The sequence below is a fragment of the Salvelinus namaycush genome, chromosome 29 (assembly GCF_016432855.1).
Source record: "Salvelinus namaycush isolate Seneca chromosome 29, SaNama_1.0, whole genome shotgun sequence".
NCBI lineage: Eukaryota > Metazoa > Chordata > Actinopteri > Salmoniformes > Salmonidae > Salvelinus > Salvelinus namaycush.
In genome coordinates this window covers 4,183,091-4,199,500 of record NC_052335.1, presented here as the reverse complement: position 1 = coordinate 4,199,500, position 16,410 = coordinate 4,183,091, and the positions used below count along the sequence as shown (strand labels likewise).

Below are 16,410 nucleotides of genomic sequence, written 5' to 3'. Positions count from 1 at the left end.
TTGGAATTCTGTCTCTCTCTGTTCTGAAGCACGCTCTCTGGGTATCGGAGGTGTGCTTTGACGTCTGACTGCGTGCACTGCTTGTTCACGTGATGTGCTGCCACCCAAAATGGTTTTCATCTGAACCTGTGCTAGCTCGTGAGATCTGGCTATGTCGATAGCTTAGTCCAGCATTAGCTCAGACCCGATATTTCAAAAGTCTCACTCGCGGTGAGTGCATTCCAAATACAATACAGTCCCTGACCATCTCATCCTTGTTTGCATAATCACAGTCTTTCACAAGCAGACGCAGCTCAGTCATAAACTGTTCAAACGATTCAATTAAAAAAAAAAATATGTATGAGAATAGAAATGTTCAGAACTTTTGTGAAACATCACAGCACAGTTGAAAAATAAATGGCAAATACTAATCAAAACTGGATGGTGTTCAGAGATAGATGGGAGGGATTGAGTGGAGCTGAAGGATAGGACTAAAAACAAACAAAAGATAACTATTGTAAAATATACAAATAGTAGTGAAGACATCAAAACTATGAAATAACACACATGAAATCATGTAGTAACCAAAAAAGTCTCACACAAACCAAAATATATTTGAGATTCTTCAAAATAGCCACCCTTTGCCTTGACAGCTTTGCACACTGTTGACATTCTCTCAACCAGCTTCTTGAGGTAGTCACCTGGAATGCATTTCAATTAACAGGTGTGCCTTGTTAAAAGTTAATTTGTGGAATTGCTTTGCTTCTTAATGTGTTTGAGCCAATCAGTTGTTTTGTGACAAGGTAGAGGTGGTATACAGAAGATAGCCCTATTTGGTAAAAGACTAAGTCCATATTATAGCAAGAACAGCTCAAATAAGCAAAGAGAAATGACAGTCTATCATTACTTTAAGACATGAAGGTTAGTCAATCTGGAAAATGTCAAGAATTTTGAAAGTGTCTTCAAGTGCAATCGCAAAAACCATCAAGCGCTATGATGAAACTGGCTCTCATGAGGACTGCCACAGGAAAGGAAGACCCCGAGTTACCTCTGCTGCAGAGGATAAGTTCATTAGAGTTACCAGCCTAAGAAATTGCAGCTCAGATAAATGCTTCAGAGTTCAAGTAACAGACATCTCAACATCAACTGTTCAGAGGAGACTGTGTGAATCAGGCCTTCATGGTCGATTTTGCTGCAAAGAAACCACTACTAAAGGACACCGATAATAAGAAGAGACTTGCTTGGGTCAAGAAACATGAGCAATGGACATTAAGTCTGTCCTTTGGTCTGATGAGTCAAAATTTTAGGTTTTTGATTCCAACCGCCATGTCTTTGTGAGACGCAGAGTAGGTGAACGGATGATCTCCGCATGTGTGGTTGCACCGTGAAGCATGGAGGGAGTGTGATGGTGTGGGGGTGCTTTGCTGGTGACACTGTCAGTGACTTATTTAGAATTCAAGGAACACTTAACCACCATGGCTACCACAGCATTCTGCAGCGATATGCCATTCTATCTGGTTTGCGCTTAGCGGGACAATCATTTGTTTTTCAACAGGACAATGACCCGACACACCTCCAGGCTGTGTAAGGGCTATTTGACCAAGAAGGAGAGTGATGGAGTGCTGTATCAGATGACCTGGCCTCCACAATCACCCGACCTCAACCCAATTGAGATGGTTTGGACCACAGAGTGAAGGAAAAGCAGCCAACAAGTGCTCAGTATATGTGGGAACTCTTTCAAGACTTTTGGGAAAGCATTCCAGTTGGTTGAGAGAATGCCAAGAGTGTGCAAAGATGTCGTCAAGGCAAAGGGTGGCTACTTTGAAGAATTTAAAATATATTGTGATTTGTTTAACACTTTTTTGTTTAGTTCATGATTCCATTTGTCTTATTTCATAGTTTTGATGTCTTCGCTATTATTATAAAATGTAGAAAATAGTACAAATAAAGAAAAACCATTGAATGAGTAGATGTGTCCAAACTTTTGACTGGTACTGTATGTTTACAAAAAAATATATGCGGAATTGGAAATGATGCAGACAATTACATTGATGGAAGCTAAAATCTATCTGCAATATTAAAGCTGATCTACCCCCTAAAAAGAGTCCCCCCCACTTCTAAAATCAAAGTTGTGCCCCTGGATTGTGGTAATTTGCTAGTAAAAAAGGGGAGATACAAAAACATTAGTTTGCAACCCCTATTTTAATTTGCTCCATGGCTCTGGCAGCCAAGTGTAGAGGAAGCGAGACACCCCACTGGCTGTTTTTTTCTGGTTCAATGAAAGTCAATGAACTAAGTAGACCAGAACCAGCAGCTGATTACAGAGTTTTGCCGTAACCTACACTTGTGTTCCTAGCTCCAACAGTGCAGTTGTATCTAACAGTATCTATCAAACCGCAAGAGTCAGACAAACGGTTTAGCTGAGACTCATCTCTTGACAGGTAGGCTGGTAGTCTTTTTCTGAAATAATTATTTTCACCCGACTAAATTGAAATGGTGCTCACACTTTTCTTAGCTAGCTAAGGTTAGCATGCTAGCTAGATACACTGACGGCTGTCAGTCAGTGCCTTATTTGTTGTTATTTCCCTGCTACACGTGGAAATCACCACAAGTCCCCACCCCCAAATTCTGATTAAGTATAAGCAGCCTGCGTCAGTTTTCGAGGTGGAACCTAAACGAGAATTTCCTGCTGTAGGACAGGAATTACTCAAAATAGGTGCAGCAACTTCCTCTGAGGTGGGCCTTTTAGAAATCATAGCACTTTGCAGTGTAATGTTAAGGGGCTCACCTCAGCAATTACCAATGCCACAGGAAAAGTAATTGTACTTTAAATGGAGGACTATTGGTTAAACCTATTTAATGCTCTCCAATAGGAACCTCTCCAAAGCGCCCCACCCACCGATGGAGATTTAATTTAAGCAATTACCAATGCCACAGGAAAAGTAATTGTACTTTAAATGGAGGACTATTGGTTAAGCCTATTTAATGCTCTCCAATAGGAACCTCTCCAAAGCGCCCCGCCCCCCGATGGAGATTTAATTTAACTGAGGGAAAATATTGTGGTGCTACGTGTTAATTCTTCCTCAACAGGCTTATGAACTGAATGTAATCAGTGAAAAGGCAGGATGTGAGGCGTTGTCCTTCAGAGAGCCAACAATCCTAGGTACCTTTAGTACCTTGACAGAACAATCCACAGCAACCTTGGCTAGAATAAGAGAATGGTGGATTTTCTCCTTGGAAATGATTTATGATGCATCTACACTGAAGAAAAATATAAACGCAACATGTAAAGTGTCGGTCCCATGTTTCATGAGCTGAAATAAAATATCCTAGAAATGTTCCATACGCACAAAAAGCTTATTTCTCTCAAATGTTGTGCAAAAAGTTGTTTACATCCATGTTAGTGAGCATTTCTCCTTTGCCAAGATCATTCACCCACTAGATAGGTGTGGCATATCAAGAAGCTGATTAAACAGCATGTTCATTACACAGGTGCACATTGTGCTGGGGACAATAAAAGGCCACTTTAAAATGTGCAGTTTTGTCACACAACACAATGCCACAGAAGTCTCAAGTTTTAAGGGAGTGTGCAATTGGCATGCTGACTGCAGGAATGTCCACCAGAGCTGTTGCCAGAGAATTGAATGTTCATTTCTCTACCATATGCCGCCTCCAACGTCATTTTGGATAATTCGGCAGTACGTCCAACTGGCCTCACAGCTGCAGACCACGTGTATGGCGTCGTGTGAACAAACGGTTTGCTGATGTAAACGTTGTGAACAGAGTGCCCCATTGTGGCAGTGGGGTTATGGCATAAGCTACGAACAACGAAAACAATTACATTTTAACGATGGCAATTTGAATGCACAGAGATAACGTGACAAGATCCTTAGGCTCATTGTCGTGCCATTCATCCGCCACCATTACCTCATGTTTCAGCATGATAATGCACAGCCCCATGTCGCAAGGGTCTGTACACAATTCCTCAAAGCTGAAAATGTCCCAGTTCTTACATGGCCTGCATACTTACCAGACATGTCACCTGTTGAGCATGTTTGATATGCTCAGGATAGATGTGTATGGCAGCGTGTTCCAGTTCCGCCAATATCCAGCAACTTCGCACAACCATTGAAGAGGAGTAGGACAGCATTCCCCCAGCCACAATCAATAGCCTGATTAACTCTATGCGAATGAGATGTGTCACGCTGCATCAGGCAAATAGTGGTCACACCAGATACTGACTGGTTTTCTGATCCACACCCTTACCTTTTTTTAGGGTATCTGTGACCAACAGATCAATGTCTATATTCCAAGTCATGTGAAATCCATAGAATTTGGCCAAATGAATTTATTTCAATTGACTGATTTCCTTATATGAACTGTAACTCAGTAGAATCGTTGTAATTGTGGCATGTTGCGTTTATATTTTTGGTCCGTATATATGCATTGCTGCCAGTGTCAGGTCGATATACCTCCTATACAAGGTTACTTTTGTGGCCAACTGAGATGTTTCCATTTTCACGTACAAAGAATTGTTTCACAACGTATATTTTCTGTGAAACGTGAACATTTGCCTTGCTTCCCTGGGAGTCACATTTATCCTGGATGTTCAACTTCACATCTTCTGTAAATGTCAATGATAAACACTTCATTTAAAGCTTATATAAAGGTTGTTTCATAATAACCTGGAGACATTGGGATTATGTGGAAAACGGCTCGTAATAAGCTACTCTTAAGACCCCTCTTCACTCCCGAGTCATGTGATGTTGGCATAAAACTGGAAAAGTTTTGAAAAGCTCAATCCAAACTTTTCCAAAACCGTTTTCTTTTTCATTTTCCATTTCAAACGGTTTCGCTAAGGTGTGCCCTACCGAAGGTGACCCTGGTTCCGCTCGATTTCGGGAAGGAAGTTTTCGAACTCAGTGCTTCCCATTGAAGCATTATGTCTTATTTAGAGAATTGGACCTGAGCCAGGTGATGTTATGCTCCCATGACCCTCCACCACATAGCCCACACCACATAACCACATCTTCCTCTGCTGCTGTGAAACATCTCCGGTGTTTAGACACACACATGCAAGGAAAACACAAACACTGATTCCACAAACATCTCAACAACCGCTCGTTTTGTTACAGCTACATGTGAGTTGCTCTGCGGTGTAGGTGAACAGACACAGGCATGAATCCAAGTCATTTATAGAGATCTCTAATGACTCTGGCATGAATACTTTTAACTCTCCCAAGGGGCGTGTGCCGTGAGGACAGTTATTTGGCCAACACAAACACCATGATTACTGGAGCACAATAACAATTGTAGTTCTTGCTACAGCTGCTATACAGAACCTCTGTGCTGTAGGTAGTAAAAATGTATGATTATGTTTAACTCGTAAATATAATTATCCCCAAGGGGAGTGTCCTGTTAGGACAATTACTAGGCCAGGAGAAACAGGAATACTGATTATTTGACCTCAATAGCCTCCATGCAGTATTATCTTCTGGATTTGGGCATACCGGCAGACTTCTCTGGTTGCGTATAATGTTTTTATCACACAGACAGGCGAACAATAGCTAGCTGATGCAAAAAACAACAAAATTGCCCTTTTTTAAACCTAACGCCATTAAAAACTTGTCTCAACGGATGTTTAAAAACTTGTGAATAATATTATCCCTAATGGGAGTGTGCTGTAAGGACAATTAGCTTACCAGGCTGGAGGAAACAAGAACAACGAGGCCTGGATTCTGCACTTGTCTTTTAATTGCCCTGATGGTCGTGAAAATCACATTCACGTCAAACACTGGGGATGTTGGCTCAAGCGTAAATTACATTAAAAAAGCCAAGTGCAGTGTGCATTTGATTGTATCCTGGCCTGATTATCTGACCTCCATAACATCGAAAGCTTTGATTTGCAGCTTCATGCTACAGTACAGCTGTGTGTGGTAGCTGCCTGGTCCCATTCTGTACGTGCTGTAGACTCTTCTACAGTTGTCATGCCATGTGACTTTGGCATGACAACGAAGGAACAAAAAGAGAGAGGAGTTGCCTGAAACACAAACAAACAGCACTGGAAAGTCCCAGATTTAGATAAGCCAGAGCAATGTGTGGAAGGCAGGTAGGTGGGTGGACACAGGCATAAATACATTTAGCTCCCTGTAAAAAAAAAAAGCCAACATAACCAATTGCTTAATCAGCATTATTATGTGAGTTCAGTGGACTTCAAAATGACAATCAGTATTACAAATTAATGTTTGCTCAAAACCACTCAAAACCATGCCCACCATTATCACATTTCCCAGCATGCTTTATTGCAGGTGGATTTTCTGAATAGTTTGTTTCAATACCTGTGCTTATGCACGTACATTGATTGGTTGATTAATCGTATGCTACACAAAAATAAATACCATACATTTTTCTTAACTAATCCAATCTGTTAGTAGTTGGATTTATTGCACTCATTACTGAGATGGCTGTTCCAGTTTATATGATTTTGGTACTCTCTATAATCACTCCATCCTACTCTGCAGTCATTTTCAATGCAGGTTGCGGATGATTAAAAGTTCAAATTGCTGTTATATTCTCACTCTAGCTGGATTCCAATAGAATACAATGCCAAATTGAGCCTGCAAAAAACATCAGTAAAAGGGTTAAGATCTATAAAATCCATAGTACTCCATCTAAGAGCATCATATCCCAGGCATCTTATTTGTGTTTCTCAAAACTGGGATAGGAGATTATTCACGTTATTGTAAATGGGATATGATGTAGTAATGTGCAGTTCGCAAATGATTCGTTCTTTTTTAACAACTATTTTTTACTGACAGTAAGTCATGATTTGATTTTCTGAGTGACTCGTTCATTTTAGTCGTTCGTTTGACCTGGTGGCCACAAAGAATTCTACAGCAGGATTAATACGCGCTCCTCCGGTGACTTGCACCGATCAACAACTGTCTGTCATATAGACTGAGTGCACAAAACATTAGGAACACCTGCCCTTTCCATGACATAGACTGACCAGGTTAATCCAGGTGAAAGCTATGAGCCCTTATTGATGTAATTTGTTAAATCCACTTCCATCAGTGTAGATGAAGGGGAGGAGACAGGATAAATATGTTTTTTTAAGCCTTGAGACAATTGAGACGGATTGTGTGTGTGCCATTCAGAGTGTGAATGGGATAGACAAAATATTTAAGTGCGTTTGAACTGAGTATGGTAGTAGGTGCCAGGCGCACCGGTTTGAGTGTGTCAAGAACTGCAACGCTACTGGCTTTTTCATGCTCAACAGTTTCCCATGTGTATCAAGAATGGTCCACCACCCGAAGGACATCCAGTCAACTTGACACAACTGTGGGAAGCGTTGGAGTCAACATGGGCCAGCATCCCTGTGGAATGCTTTCGACACCTTGTAGAGTCCATGGCCCGACGATTTGAGGTTGATCTGAAGGCAAAAGGGGGTGCAACTCAATATTAGGAAGATGTTCCTAATGTTTTGTACACTCAGTGTATGTGCGCAGGCAAAATAGATCATGCTGCAGGCAGCATAGAGAAGAAACATACATGTTTAGAACTGATAATTGATCACATGGTGCAAGAATGAATGCAAATAGTTGATTATTGAATGTTATGATGGACGCATCTTTGTAGAACCAAAACATACACAGCCTCTGCTAAAAAAAACTTGAGAATGAACCGTTTGGTGTGCTGCAGTTTGTGAGCAATGTTGTGCTTATCACTCTAACCACAGTCAAGCAATGCATTCCGCCAAGAGTCGTTCACAATCTAGTACGGTTGCGGCCACAACTAGACCTCGTTTGAAATGTACCGATAAATAATCTTATTTGTATGCCTAGCCATCAACAAAGGTACATTGGTTAAAACACGCTTTTAAAATTCTGTCACAAATGACAGCTCCAATAAGCCCCCTATGGTGAATGACATTTTGAACGAAAGGCTTGTAGAATCATTACTATTTCGAGTTTTCAGTTCACCGTTCGGTCGTGCGTGCTCTGGGCATTACTGACTCATATGAACGAAATGAGTCCAAAGATTCGTTCTTTTGACTGAATGAGTCAAACATCAGATTCATTAAAAAGAGCCAAACATCTCATCCCTGATGTCAACTCAAAAACAGAATACTTGAGTATTTCGAAAAATAATGTGATATTGGTGTGCATTTAGACATCGTCAGTGAACGAGTTTTGAAATGAGTGGAATGGCTGGTTGAAGCGGAGTATGAAAAGGAGATGGACAGCATTCTTAAGTTTGAGGCTCTTGCACAAAAGGCTCTTGCATAAAAACTTTGCTTAGCTATTGACCTATCCCTTTCTGCAAAAATGCCGGACAAGTTCAATAAGGGAGGGCTCATTTTCCCCCTTACATATTGCAATATTGGATCGATCCATCCAAGAGAGAGTGTGTGTCTGTCTATGTGTGTGTGTGTGTGTGTGTCTGAGTGAGGGGGGGGGGAAGCGGAGCGGTCCGACCCGCCTACCAGGAATAGAAAATAACTAATGACCAGCCTGCTTGGGTAGCAAAAACACATTTAGGAAGTCAGGAAGTCCTGGAGCCAGTTGCAGAGGGAGGTGTTTGGTCCTAGGGTCCTTAGCTTAGTGATGTGCTTTGAGGGCACTATGTTGTTGAACGCTGAGCTCTAGTCAATTAACAGCATTCTCACATAGGTGTTCCTTTTGTCCAGGTGGGAAAGGTTAAGTGTGGAGTGCAATGGAGATTGCGTCATCTGTGGATCTGTTGGTGCAGTATGCAAATTGTTGTGGGTCTAGGGTTTCTGGGATGACCGGCTTTTCAAAGTTATTCATGACTACAGACATGAGTGCTACCGGGCGGTAGTCATTTTGGTAGGTTACCTTGGTGTTCTTAGGCACAGGGACTATGGCGGTCTGCTTGAAACATGTAGGTATTACAGACTGTCAGGGAGAGAACAGCTGGTGCTCTCATGCATGGTTCAGTGTTGCTTGCCTCAAAGCGAGCATAGAAGGCATTTAGCTCGTCTGGTAGGCTTGCATCATTGGGCAGCTCGCGGTTGTGATTCCCTTTGTAATCCGTAATAGTTTGCAAGCCCTGCCACATCCGAAGAGCATCAGAGCCGGTTTAGTAGGATTGGATCTTAGTCCTGTATTGACACTTTGCCTATTTGATGTGTCATCAGAAGGCGTAGTGGGATTTCTTATAAGCGTCCGGAATAGTGTATCGCTCCTTGAAAGCGGCAGCTCTAGACTTTAGTTCAGTGCGGATGTTGCATGTAATCCGTGGCTTCTGTTTGGGATATGTACCTACGGTCACATGTGCCATTAACCTAGTCTACTGATTAGCGATGTCTGGACAAGTATTAATCAGCAAGTTTTTTAAGAAAACCACCCAGACAAGATAAATGAATTGATGTTGAAATGCAGGAGAGGGACAATAATGCGCACGACGAGCAAGCATCACGTCCGAACGAAACACCGTCTGCTAACATACAGAAAAAATGGCTGTTGCATGACCCAGTAGATGGGGTGAATTCTTTTTTGTGAAATGTGCAATCACTTGCTGCAATGACCCAAATTAGAGACTACCCTTGCCCAGAGGAACAGCTTTCCCATGAGGGATGCTATGCCAATGTGTTCAGGGGGACAACAATAACCATGTCAGATGAGAGTACGATCCACGCTTTCACTGAAACCAGGCAGCAGTACATTTAGCATCTAATTGATTGGTTGTACAAGAGATTCCCCGAAGACGATATGGATTTACTGACCTGCTTTGACGTCGTCGTAAATCCTACCCGATACCTTGCTCGAAGAAATGGTGAGTTAAATAAGGAGCCTTATTGGCTTTATTTTGAATTTAATCAATAAGCCTAACACAATAGATCCAATTGACCTACCGGTAGCCAAGGGGGCAACATTTGTTTGTGAAGATGATTTGCATAATATACATGTGATTTCTCTCGTTCTGAGCACCGTGGGTGGATGCCCTAATGTGTTAAGCACCCAATGCATATGGATGTCCAGTCAATTTTTCAAATATCCAGTAAATTAAAATCTTGGAGACCCTGTCACACACACACAACTACCATGCATTGTTACTACTATTTATTATTTATCATGCTGCTCAGCCAATTTAAACCTGATTTTATGTATATACAGTGCCTTCAGAAAGTATTCACACCCCTTGACTTTTTACACAATTTGTTGTGTTACAGCCTGAATTTAAAATGGATTAAATTGAGATTTTGTGTCACTGGTTTACACACAATACCCTACAATGTCCAGTGGTGGAAGAAGTCCCCATTGTCGTACTTGAGTAAAAGTATAGCTACCTTAATAGAAAGTTACTCAAGTAAAAGCGAAAGTCACCCAGTAAAATACTATACTCAGCAAAAAAAGAAACGTCCTCTCACTGTCAACTGCGTTATATTTTCAGCAAACTTAACATGTGTAAATATTTGTATGAACATAACAAGACTCAACAACTGAGACATAAATTGAACATGTTCCACAGACATGTGATTTACAGAAATGTAATAATGTGTCCCTGAACAAAGGGGGGGTCAAAATTAACAGTCCGTATCTGGTGTGGCCACCAGCTGCAGTAAGTACTGCAGTGCATTTCCTCCTCATGGACTGCACCAGATTTGCCAGTTCTTGCTGTGAGATGATACCCCACTCTTCCACCAGGGCACCTGCAAGTTCCCGGACATTTCTGGGGGAAATGGCCCTAGCCCTCACCCTCAGATCCAACAGGTTCCAGACGTGCTCAATGGGCCTGAGATCCGGGCTCTTCACTGGCCAAGGCAGAACACGCACAGAACGAGCAGTATGGCAGGTGGCATTGTCATGCTAGAGGGTCATGTCAGGATGAGCCTGCAGGAAGTGTACCACATGAGGGAGGAGGATGTCTTCCCTGTAACGCACAGCGTTGAGATTGCCTGCAATGACAACAAGCTCAGTCCGATGATGCTGTGACACACCGCCCCAGACCATGATGGACCCTCCACCTCCAAATCGATCCCGCTCCAGAGTACAAGCCTCGGTGTAACGCTCATTCCTTCGACGTTAAACATGAATCCGACCATCACCCCTGGTGAGACAAAACCGTGACTCGTCAGTGAAGAGAACTTTTTGCCAGTCCTGTCTGGTCCAGCGACGGTGGGTTGTTGCCGGTGATGTCTGGTGAGGACCTGTCTTACAACAGGCCTACAAGCCCTCAGTCCAGCCTCTCTCTGCCTATTGCGGACAGTCTGAGCACTGATGGAGGGATTGTGCGCTCCTGGTGTAACTCGGGCAGTTGTTGTTGCCATCCTGTACCTGTCCCGCAGGTGTGATGTTCGGATGTACCGATTCTGTGCAGGTGTTGTTACATGTGGTCTGCCACTGCGAGGACGATCAGCTGTCTGTCCTGTCTCCCTATAGTGCTGTTTTAGGTGTCTCACAGTACAGACATTGCAATTTATTGCCCTGGCCACATCTGCAGTCCTCATGCTTCCTTGTAGTATGCCTAAGGGACCCTGGGGATCTTTCTTTTGGTGTTTTTCAGAGTCAGTAGACCTGCAGCAAAGTCAGATTAGCATATAGGCATATTGTGTTTTTTTATGCTGATCTTAACTTTTTTGTACATGATGTCTCCGCCATTATTTCATATGACCGAAAACGACTTGTGGACATCAGAACAGTGATCACTAACCTTGATTTGGTTCGGCAGCACTAGACGTTCTGTTTACTCAGGACCAGGCCCTAATCTCCGGGACTTGAAAGAGGAAGCCGTGGCGAAAAAAAGGCAGTCGAGATAGACTGCCGTTTTTCTATTGGCGAATGTGCAGTCACTGGAGAACAAACTGGATGAACTCGACACTATCCTATCAACGGGATCTGAAGAACTGTTATATGGTTCTCAGAGTATTGGCTGAACAAGGACATAGAAAATATACTGTATATCTATTAAGAAGTAGAATACCTCATGACAAGCTGCAGACCATACTATTTACCAAGAGAGTTTTCATCTATATTTTTTGTAGCTGTCTATTTACAACCACAACCCGATGCTGGCACTAAGACTGCACTCAATGAACTGTATAGAGTCATATGCAAACAAGAAAATGTACATCCAGAGGCAACGCTTCTCGTAGCCAGAGATTATATTGCAGGGAAACTAAAATCTGTTTTAACTCATATTTACCAGCATGCCACCTGTGCAATTACCAAGATAGCAAAAAATGTCCTCCCGCTTACTATTTGCCGCTTTCCTTAAGCCCAAGGCTATAAATTCCTAGCGTCAGCAGGCAAATGGAGTTTGTCGTTTAAGACGTGATTTACATCTCTGGTGGGTAGCCCTCTCCCATAGGACCACTATAAGCCCTTGGCAGGCTGCCTTTGCAACTCTGAAATTTTGCCACCACTCAGAGAACATTTTTAAGCCCTAGGCAACCCATCTAGCCATAAGATAATTTGAAAGACAATAGCAAGGAATTTCTCTAATCTCAAATTTGGCCTGCCACTTTACAGCCAACCACAGCCAGCCAGAGGCCGCAAGCTGTTTTTGTTGTTTCTATAAATACCTTACATTTGTTCTGATTTTTATTTGATTAGATTTATTTGCCAATTTAAAAACACAATACAACCACACATGTGAACATGTGAACTTAATGCATTTACAATCACTGAGGATGACACAAAAACAAGTGACACACCTACCCAGATAGCAATTTTTTTCCCCCCACTTGCTATTTCTCTCTGTCGCTACGCCCATGGCTATAAATTCCTACCGCCATCGGGCGAGTGGAGTTTGCAGCTCAAGACGTAATTTGCATCACTGGCGGGTAGCCCCCATTCAGAGGACCATATAAGCAGGCCGCTTTTGCATCTCTGGTGTTTAGCCTCCACTCAGAGGACCGTTATACGCCCTAGGCAAGCCATCAAGCCCTGAGATAATTTGAAAGACAATAGCAAGGAATTTCTCTAATCTCAAATTTGGCCTGCCACCTTCCAGCTAACCACAGTCTGTTTTTGTTGTGATCTCTAAACTTTAACTTACTTTTAATGTGATTTAAATTTGATGGCTAAATTTGATGGCAACATGGCTTAAGGACAACAAAGTCAAGATATTGGAGTGGCCATCACAAAGCCCTGACCTCAATCCCATTGTGGGCAGTACTGAAAAAGCGTGTGCGAGCAAGGAGGCCTACTAACCTGACTCAGTTACACCAGCTCTGTCAGGAGGAATGGGCCAAAATTCACCCAATTTATTGTGGGAAGCTTGTGGAAGGCTACCTGAAACGTTTGACCCAAGTATAACAATTTAAAGGCAATGCTACCAAATACTAATTGAGTTTATGTAAACTTCTGACCCACTGATCCTAAGTGACCTAAGACAGGCAATTTTTACTCGGATTAAATGTCAGGAATTGTGAAAAACGAGTCCAGGTGAGTTCAATGAGTGCTGATGTGCGTAATGATGGTGATAGGTGTGCGTATTGAAGGGCTTCCTGGCGCCCTCGAGCGCCAGAGAGGGGGAGCGGGAGCAGGCGTGACAGGAGGCTTTAGGAGAGATAATATTTAATAGTTTTAAACCTCCAAACTCATGTTTGTTATATAAATATGCCCGTTTGACTTTATATGGTTTGAAAAAGGATTATCCTGGAGTCAGTAGAGCCATGACTAAATATGTAAGCTGCGATACCACTAGATAATTCATGAGGGTAATTTTCCCATAAATGGACAGGTGTTTCCCTCTCCACTTCAATTCATAGCCCAGGCATTTATTTGCTTAAACAGGCGCTTATTAGAGACAGGCTTCTATTTGAGCCAGGCGTCTATTTCCTTAATGCACACAGCATTTGCTAATTTGCATAGTTCATTGTTTAATTCCAGAATTCACTTCTACCATTTTAATACATTTCTTAATGTACTGCACTAATTTGTTAACATTTACACACCGTGTCACGTTCCTTTTGTCTTAGTATGCCTCTATTTAGAATTTAAAAAAACTTTTTCCTTGACATAATAATTTTTCTCCTCTTTGACTATGCATTTTCGGCAGTTCTTACTTGCGCCACTAGAGGGCGATCAGTCAAATTTTAGGGGTCTGTACTCCCAAAGTTGTTGCCTGTTTTTGTGCTCGCCAGTTAGCTAGCAGTTCAAAGCTGTGAGCAGCCAAATGCTATCAGTTTATTAATGCCGATAAAAAAGCATGATTCCCATCATTTCTTTAAAGTCATTATTACTTTTCTTTATGTTACAAATCAAACATTAAACCTTGTAAACAATTCATTGTAATCCATGGTAACCTCATAAGCAATTCATTTAGACCCACCATTTATTTGAAACAGTCGTTTATTTGCTGAAACGTGTGCTGGCTATTAAAAGGGACAGGCGGCTATTTGAGACTCAGCATTTCATTAACGTTTTCTGTCAATGTTAATAGTTGCAAGATCGCTCAACACCAAGCACATCAACTTCACCATCTGCCCATTTCATTGGGAAACTATATGGAAATGTTAAGTTTGTACCTTTTTAGAGAACCAATCTGTAGTATAGTATACTTATCATATACTGAAAAAAAGGTATAAACACAACATGCAACAATGTCAATGATTTTACTGAGTTACAGTTCATATAAGTCAATCAGTCAATTGAAATAAATGCATTAGGCCCTAATCTATGGACTTCACATTAATGGGAATACAGATATGCATTTGTCAGTCACAGATACATAAAAAAAAACGTAGGGGCATGGATCAGAAAACCAGTCAGTATCTGTGGTGACCACCATTTGCCTCTTGCAGCGTGACACAACTCCTTCGTATAGAGTTGATCAGGCTGTTGATTGTGGCCTGTGGAATGTTGTCCCACTCCTCCTCAATGTCTGTGCGAAGTTGCTGGATATTGGGTGGGAACTGGACACGCTGTCGTACACGTCGCTCCAGAGCATGCCAAACGTGCTCAATGGGTGACATGTCTGGTGAGTATGCAGGGCATGGAAGAACTGGGACATTTTCAGCTTCCAGGAATTGTGTACAGATCCTTGCGACATGGGGTCGAGCATTATCATGTTGAAACATGATAGTGGCGGATGAATGGCACAACAATGTGACTCAGGATCTTGTCACGGTTTCTCTGTGCATTCAAATTGCCATCGTTAAAATGCAATTACCTTCGTTATCCGTAGCTTATGCATGCCCATACCATAACCCTACCACCATGGGGGACTCTGTTCAAAACGTTGACATCAGCAAACCGCTCACCCACACGACACCACACACGTGGTCTGCGGTTGTGAGGCCGGTTGGGCGTACTGCCAAATTCTCTAAAACGATATTGGAAACGGCATATGGTAGAGAAAATAAAAGCTCTGGTGGACATTCCTGCAGTCAGCATGCCAATTGCATGCTCCCTCAAAACTTGAGACATCTTTGGGCATTGTGTTGTGTGACAAAACTGCACATTTTAGAGTGGCCTTTTATTGTCCCCAGCACAAGGTGCACCTGTGTAATGATCATGCTGTTTAATCAGCTTCAACTTTAAATTTGTCCAAATACTTTTGGTTCCCTAAAATGGGGGGACTAGGTACAAAAAGTGCTGTAATTTCTTAACAGTTCACCCGATATACTCATCAAATAAAAGCTGACAGTGTGCACTTCATAGTCATTGTATAATTCATTCAAATCCAAAGTGCTGGAGTACAGACCCAAAACGACAAAACATTTGTCACTGTCCAAATATGTTTGGACCTCACTGTATCTGAATTGCAACAGGAGGACTGGGGTGCTGTACCACACGTAAACATTCACAGTTTTAGATGTACATTTATCAGGAATCAACAGAAATGTACTTTTTGTATATATTGTTTGTGTAGATATCCTTATTTCATGTATTTTCTAAATTGACATCAGACAGCTCACCAATGGAAGTATGGTTTCCACTGTGTACAGCATAAGCGACAAATGAAAAGCAACAGCTTGTGTGAAATCAATGAATGCACAACAACCATTCACACATCTAGATCACACATTACCAACCATTGAAAGACAACCATAATGCTTTGTGTCAAATCAATTATACCATAAGTGCTGCTTATTCTATATATCCACTACGGTATATTGCCTACCGATATGACTTTGGTGTAATATACAGTATGGCTGTAAATTCCACTGAGAAATTAGAGAAATTAAACCGTAAAACAGCTCACACGCAAAGAGAGTGTGTACGGAATTTGAATCCCTTTACACTACATCATCTCTAATCACCATCTCCACAGAAATCAATCATGCTCTCACATCAATCTGAAATCCTGTCATTTGTATTTCACAAATCCCAAACTACCAGCCTCATGCAGAATGCTGAACAAATCCAAAAGTAACTCACCTATCACTACTAGGTACGTGCCTGCCCAGTAGTCCACAGTGGGTGACAGTTTGGACATGTATTTGTTGTCCTCCTCCAT

The 16,410-nt window shown here is 41.9% G+C and overlaps 1 pseudogene; it reads right to left on the bottom strand.

The window, feature by feature from the left end:
* Window positions 1-16,410, bottom strand: part of LOC120023929 — a 36,179-nt pseudogene extending 19,769 nt beyond the window's left edge.